The following is a 7336-nucleotide window of genomic DNA, read 5'->3' as shown; positions in this document are numbered from 1 at the left end:
TATCATACTGAAACACCAAAGATACCCGTGCCTATGGGCCTGAGCCCCGAATCTTTTAAGCACCTAGTGATGCCTCTGCATATTATACCCTTAACATGTCTTTTACAATCTCTTTATTCTGTAAAACTGATCCCTGTTGTTTTTATGTAACATTTATAAACACAAAAAAATTCATTGTAAAAAAAAAAAGATGGATAATGTTTTGAGATGTGCCTTACAAATTAATAGAACATACAAATAATTCATTATTATCAAATAATTATTTGCAGACAGTTATAACACTGTGTGCTCCTTAGTTTATTTAAATGTAGCTACCAACAATAAAAGGAAAGAATATTGAGTTTAAACTACACTTCTTTAATTGGAACTACAGGCAGTAAAATATGCAAATTATGTCAATTAAGTCATTATTATAAAAAAAAGTTATCTTCTTTTTTTTCACATTTCTCTTAATTTGTACATTGCTGCTAAAACATAGAGTTATGTAAAAAAACAGCATTTGAAATCCATCTTTTCTCCCCCACAAGTCACTGCTCAATAAGGATTTTTTTGTTCAATACCAGAAATTATCAGTTGGGATGGATGATGAAAGAGAAAAAAAAATACTATGAAATTCTATTCATATATAAAGTATAATACTTTAAAAGTTATGGTTTCAATGCTGAAAGTAAAAAAAAAAGATATTGGAAACCAACAGAACTAAAAATTATTATTAAAAAAAGTTAACTGCAGATGTTTTTTCCTTTTTCTACAATTCTCTTAATATATCCTTTGTGGCTCAAAATGAGAAGTGTGCAAAAAATTCGGTGTTCATACTGAATTAGGAATTTTTTTAAATCAAATAAAAAAGTTTTTAAATATCTACAGTACATGACAAAATTCTGATGTATTTTGATACATTTAAAGGCTTAGACTAAAAGTAAGAAATGGAAACATTTAATTTCTAATTCATTACAAATTGGGACTACTTCACCAGTTGTGGCTTCGAAGCCAGATAATAGATATAATTACTCAAGCGATCAAATCAATCTCATTTATATTCCAAACATAAATGCCAAAGAAGTTCTTCAGCTGCTCTAGATACTGAAATGTTTAGTGAGGCTGCATATGATATAAAGCTGTCTAATGAGAAGGAATCTGTTACCAAAAATGACAACATCTAAAATAGGAAATTTATCAGCTATGACTTAATGTGTTAATCCTATCTAACGAGAAACATTTCACAGAAAATACTGTTTGGACCCCCCCCCAACAAAAAAAAAATTATGCCCCTGATTAGAGTAATGAACTTACTGAAAAACATTTCCAGTAAAAATGCTTTATAATGAGGAACATGAATTTAAGCTTTCACGAACAATGTATTGCAATCTATCAGATACATCCACTATTCTCAAATCTCATTTTAGACCCACCTTATTGTTTTCTCCATAACCTACCAGTTTGAATCTTTATCAAAACAACTTCTAACTGTACAGGCTATCACAATATACCTCAAAATAAATGCAAGAGTACATCTATGAAATACAGCTGTTATACAGGAAACCACCTGTAAAACTAAATAACTTCTGGTGGACAGGGAAAGCATGTATATTTAGCTGGTGAATTCATATGTTCAGCTGAGGTAATATGAAAACTAGTACATTAATACCAAACATACAACTCAATCATATCAGTTAGAAAGAAGTACCTAGACTTAGAAGTGGCTTAATAAGATCCTTGTGGTTCACATAATATGGAGAGAAAGTGCAATGGCAAACAAATTCTTCAGTTGCTCTAGATACTGGAATTTCTAGTGATGCTGAATGTGATATAAGATGAGGCTGTCTCATAACCAGGAAACTGTTAAAAGAAATGACAATTTATAAATAGGAAACATATAAAAAATTACAAATTATCTCATATAAAATTCAATGCTGATAAGCCAAGTGTACAATCAAAACAAAAAAAAGATAAAGAACTAGACAGAAAGCAAATGAAATTGGTAGCATGGAACAAGTAAGAGGACAGTACATATATCAAACTAGACAGTACTGAAAAAAAAAATATGGGTGAACTTTTGTACATATAACTTGTGTTGATTTTTCAGATGAAGATCCTGTTACAAACTGTTTCCTGGGGCATGTTAATGGTTTTTGTGTCTGAGCATTTGTATTTGTCAGTTCTCACCTGTTACAAGACCCCATACTTTGCTTACTACAGCTGGGGTATGACTTGTTGCAGGTCTCATTCAGGATGGTTCTGGGACCCCAAGTTGGTACATGTTTCTTTGTTTTCCAATGCCATTAAGTGCAAGGGATTTCCCATTCTTGGAAATTCTAATTTCCTGATCTTAGCACATACTTATGATCTGAGTGTAAGAATATTTTGTGTTAGAAATGGCTGTTACATATCCTTCCTGAAACTGATAAATTTTCAGTGGTATGAGAAATGAAATGCCAAGCAATGTCAAAATTGAGTTCTGCTATATACAGTTCCACTACAACTTTGTATTAGTTGTGGTTGTCATGTGACTTGCATATTAAAAATCATTTTAATTTAACATACTCAGTTCAACAATGGTGACTTTTCCCACCTGTCAATGAAAAGTACAATGGGTAGCATAAAGTAAAAAAACACTTAGCAAGCCATTTAAGTAAACTTGGAGCATCTGCCAGGTAAAATTCTAGAAAGTGTAAATAAGCCCAGCTTATAGCAATGAGGCTTTCCATAGAAACCAGAGGACCCAAAAATACCAAAATAATATCAGTAATGAGATCCCACAAGTAGAGATCATACCAAATTTTAGCTTTGAATAAAATGAGCTCATTATGCAACATTAGAATTTAACCACAAACATAATATAATACAACACCAACATAAAACAAAAACTAGAAAGAAGTCAATGCTTGGGAACTCATATAATCCAACTAACTTAAAGCACCAGATTCAAAATACACTGAATGAATATTTCATACTTTAATTCCTATATCATAATGATCCAATCATTTTTATTAAAATGAAAAACAACTCCAAGTACATATTTAAGACCATAATTCACCCATATAAACATATTACAAGTTCAAACACAGAATTTTATCCTGCTTTTCCATGAACTAATATTTGGCATTTGGGGTGGATTGAAAATGAACAGAAAAAAGCATCTAGCATATCTAAATTGGTCCACTGAGTATAGAAAAGAAGGTCAAAAAATCGTATGAAGAAATCAAATGTTAAATTTATGAAAAATAAAATCTTCAGATATTTAGATAAAGCTAACATATAAATGAAAAAAACATTTCAGTTTTGTTAATAAATATCAACTCTATGAAGGGAACATAAAAAGATATATGGAAGGAGGTTGCTGATGGAAGACTGATGATAAATCTTTCCAAATTGCCTCACCAACTCCATAGTATTATAAGTATAAAATGGGACCATAATAATAGAAGCACTTCCCTCCCAAAGATATGTGATCAGTTGATGTACAAGCAAAATATATGACAAAGACAGGAAGTGGAAGAGTAACAGCTAACATCCACTGTTCAACTAACAACCAATGGATGTCCTAAATACAAGCCTTCTATATGAGAATCAAGTTCCTTTAATCTAAAAATATTATATTAAACCTTCGGTTATATGACATTTGTGTAAATATTTCTTCCAGCTGAGGATGGCTTAAGATTGTTTGTTGTCCAATCTACAACTGACCATTGTTTACCAAGCACAGATTTACATCACGACAGCTCTAATATATGATGAAACAGAAAAGTTATAAGTGGCACAGTTTGAACTAAGGTACGTGGCAAATAAAATCACCCATATGGATGAGCAGATAGATGAGCTACAAGTGAAACTTTGAGATTTCAGAAGAGTACTTTGCAGGCTTTTGTGACAACCTCATGCACATACTCATTCGTCTTAACCAGTAAAATGTAACAAGAAAGGGTATCATCATCAAACACCATTTAATGAACAGCCAAGTCCTGAAAAATTTTATATTTAATGAATAACATACTAATAACACAGAGATTAAAAGAATTATCATTTTATGTTTGTTTTTTAGTTTGTTTTTAATAACACAAGCTATAGCTGGAATAATTTGAAATTAAGACACATCATCTACTTCCACTCAAAATACTCAGACACATGTAGCTTTTTTTTAACAATTTGACATTTAGATAGAAGATTACTGATAAAACATTTGCACAAACTACTGCTACCATAACAGGCCAAGTTATGTGCAAATTGCAATCAAAAACAAATGTAAAAGATCACAATATTCAGCTATATATAGGCATATTTGAACATATTGTTACACTTCTACCTGGTGAATTTTATCTGACCACGCCATTCAGTATATAGTTGGAAAATTCAGTTAATTTTAACTATAAATAAAATAAATACTGGAAATACCAACAAAATGCAGTGCTGTGTATTTTAGTACAATCAGCTAAAATCAAAGTTTTATAAAGCTTTAACGAATTATTAAATAAAATAATAAATATTTTTGCGAACTTTTGCACTTAGGTTTTATGCAATTCTTTTTTTTCTTCCTGAAATGAGAAAATTTTAACATAAATTAGAAAGCAAATCTATCACTTTATAATTAATACAACTTAAAAATTAATAGCTGTACTGTTTTATAAGGCACATATGTCTGTGTATAACTGTGTATTAATTACAGTTTTAGCCACTGCTGCTTAGCAACATCATAACAACCTAGTAGAACCTGTACAGGTACATTGTTCCTGCTGCATGCAAAGGATTCACTTTCTATTGATTCTTATTCTGCTGCAAAATTTGTGCTGAGTAGTAGAATGAAAGGTGCAAAATACAGAGATCTGTATTGAACACATGTTAATGGATCAGATCAATTCAGATTTTTACAAACTGTGCCCTTTTGGTCAAGCTTAGTGATCAGGATCTTTGGAATTATAGGCTTAGATGATATTCATAATATATATATATATATACATATACTAAATGAAATAAAATTCAAGGTTTCACTTCAAGATGGGTATGTATAACAAAACTACAACCTTTCTCTTCTCTCAAAATGTTGGTTATTAAACCAGTTTCATAGCATCACAAGCTAGTCTTCAGTATAAACATTTTTCCTGAACAACCTTAATGTTTCTTCAGAGTTACCCACAGAATACTTAAGATACCTCTGCTTCTACATATATTTCATTATTATTATGCAATATATATATTCTTTCTGAAGCTGACAATCAAACTTGGTAGTATGGTTGACATATTACAAAATTTTCTACGTTCTGCAGTTACGAGTTCTTAGATTTACTGGGCTCCTACTACAGACAAAAGCTTTATAATAATATTTTTGCATTAGTTGAAATGTGTTTGTTACTGTGTGTGTGTGATTGAGGTTACGTGAATTAAATATTTATATTTCTATATAGTTTTGATGGGAAGTTTAGATGTATGCATTTTTAAATGCTTATGTGTAGATGTTAGCTTTCCATAATTCAGAATTTTTATAAACTTTTGTAACTTCCTAGATATCTACCCAGGTGTTTCTCTAGTAACAAAACAAACAATATGAAAAAAAACTACTTATCCAATGTGTGAAGTTAATGGTAAAACTTGTTGCATTGGACAATGTGAATTCCACGCCTCTGTAACTATATTTGACAAAATTCTGAAGGTTATTCCATCCAACTGATTTAATTTCACTTTAGCAATGAATTAGAAAAACCTCACAAATCAAAACCCAATGAAATATTGATCCATTAAAGCTAAGTAAATGACTAGATAACTTTGAAAGCATTTTCCTTGTCTAGAAATCATTCAATATTCACACCTCCACTCTAAATCACGAGTCAAAACTAAAAGTAATCTATAATATTGAATTGACTTGAGAGCCTAAATTTATTTTGGCTACTTATTTTGTATTACCAGTAATGTGTGGTCATGCTGTTATGGATGAATGGTTCATACAATTATGCTTAATATGCTGCCACCTACTGCAAATCATCATACTCCAAAAAATCTATCAACACATTCTTGTTTAGAACAGCAACATACTTAAAAAAATCTAGATTACGTGTGCACAAAATCTTTTGCCTTTCATAATATTGTTAATCTATAAATAATGCTAATATTTATGTGTCTGTATGTACACGATTATTACATACTATTACATGAATCACTGAAGAGACTACAATGAGACTTGCTTTTAATGAAAAGACCACACTGCAAAACTCAAGCCTTCTGAATAACTTGCATAATTTCTGTTTTTATGTACTGTATAACACATATGTGTAGATATATACAGATTCTTACCTAATGAAGTTTTATGTATGGTTGACTTTCTTAACACAGTATTGCTAAGGAAAATCTTTCCACCCATTTGTTTTTAATCAATCGCTACTCTTACTGTAATCTGTCTAACCCACCAGCTACAACTTAGAAAGCAAAAATGTATTCCTTTTAAAAATGCAATCAAGGATACTACGTTTTAAATCTGAATACTTACACTGATAAACACAATTGGATTAGCAGCAATGAACTGCAATGAGAAGGGATTTACAAATAAAGTGATTTTTAAATAAACTGTTTGGTTTTTGTTAGCATTAGTATTTATCAAGGAAAGGTTCTCAAAGGATTATATTCTTACATTATAACTAAATTTAGCATTAAATATTTCATACTGTTTAAGACAATGCTTTACTGGCCAAGTTGCTTTTGTTTTGTTTTTAATTTATCACTCTTATAATACATGTTACTTTTGCTAACAAATTAGATAAATAGTATTAGTAAGTTAAAATTGTAAATTGTCAGTTGTAAGCAATTAAACTTGAAATCTTAAAAACCCATCAAATTTGTATACACATTCTTAAAAATCCTGTTATTTTGTTTACCATATATTTAAATATAAAGCTTAAAATCAGATGAGACAAATTTTCTACAAAAAAGTAAATCTTCGCTCAAATAAAAAATAAAAGTGTGCCTTGTACATTTATATATTAAGTATAATTATATATTGTAAGGCTCCAGGAACATAAAATTAAGTATAATCCCCTCACCTATATACAATTTCTTTATTAATCTGAAACATTCTTTGAATTTTAAACAAATGTTTAACCCTATGTCTACAGGTGGGGTCAAAGCGAGCATGCCATGACCTTTTACAAAGGGCAATCTGACATGGTATTTTGTATTTCATGCCACAGTTGTCAACTATTAATTTTACCCTGCATTGCTGATTTTGCAATTGTTTGTGGTAGAGAAGAGCAAATACCAGACACAATATACAAGGATAGTGAAAAACAATTGTATATATATATATATATATATATATATACTACTAGTTTAGGTAGGTTACGTAGTAGGTTAA

General features: G+C 30.3%; 1 protein-coding gene across 1 annotated transcript in view; it reads right to left on the bottom strand.

Moving 5' to 3' along the window:
* The window catches only part of LOC106459271 (protein sidekick-2-like), a 97569-nt gene that overhangs the window by 81735 nt on the left and 8498 nt on the right, over nt 1-7336 (bottom strand). Inside the window, exon 3 of the mRNA XM_013918873.2 lies at nt 1688-1839. The gene's annotated coding sequence lies outside the window, so the exon portion shown is untranslated. The remainder of the gene's footprint in view (nt 1-1687; nt 1840-7336) is intronic.

Source organism: Limulus polyphemus, unplaced genomic scaffold (genome assembly GCF_000517525.1).
Source record: "Limulus polyphemus unplaced genomic scaffold, Limulus_polyphemus-2.1.2 Scaffold583, whole genome shotgun sequence".
Lineage (NCBI taxonomy): Eukaryota > Metazoa > Arthropoda > Merostomata > Xiphosura > Limulidae > Limulus > Limulus polyphemus.
Note: the sequence above shows the minus strand (reverse complement) of the source record. Positions and strands in the feature narration are given on the sequence as shown.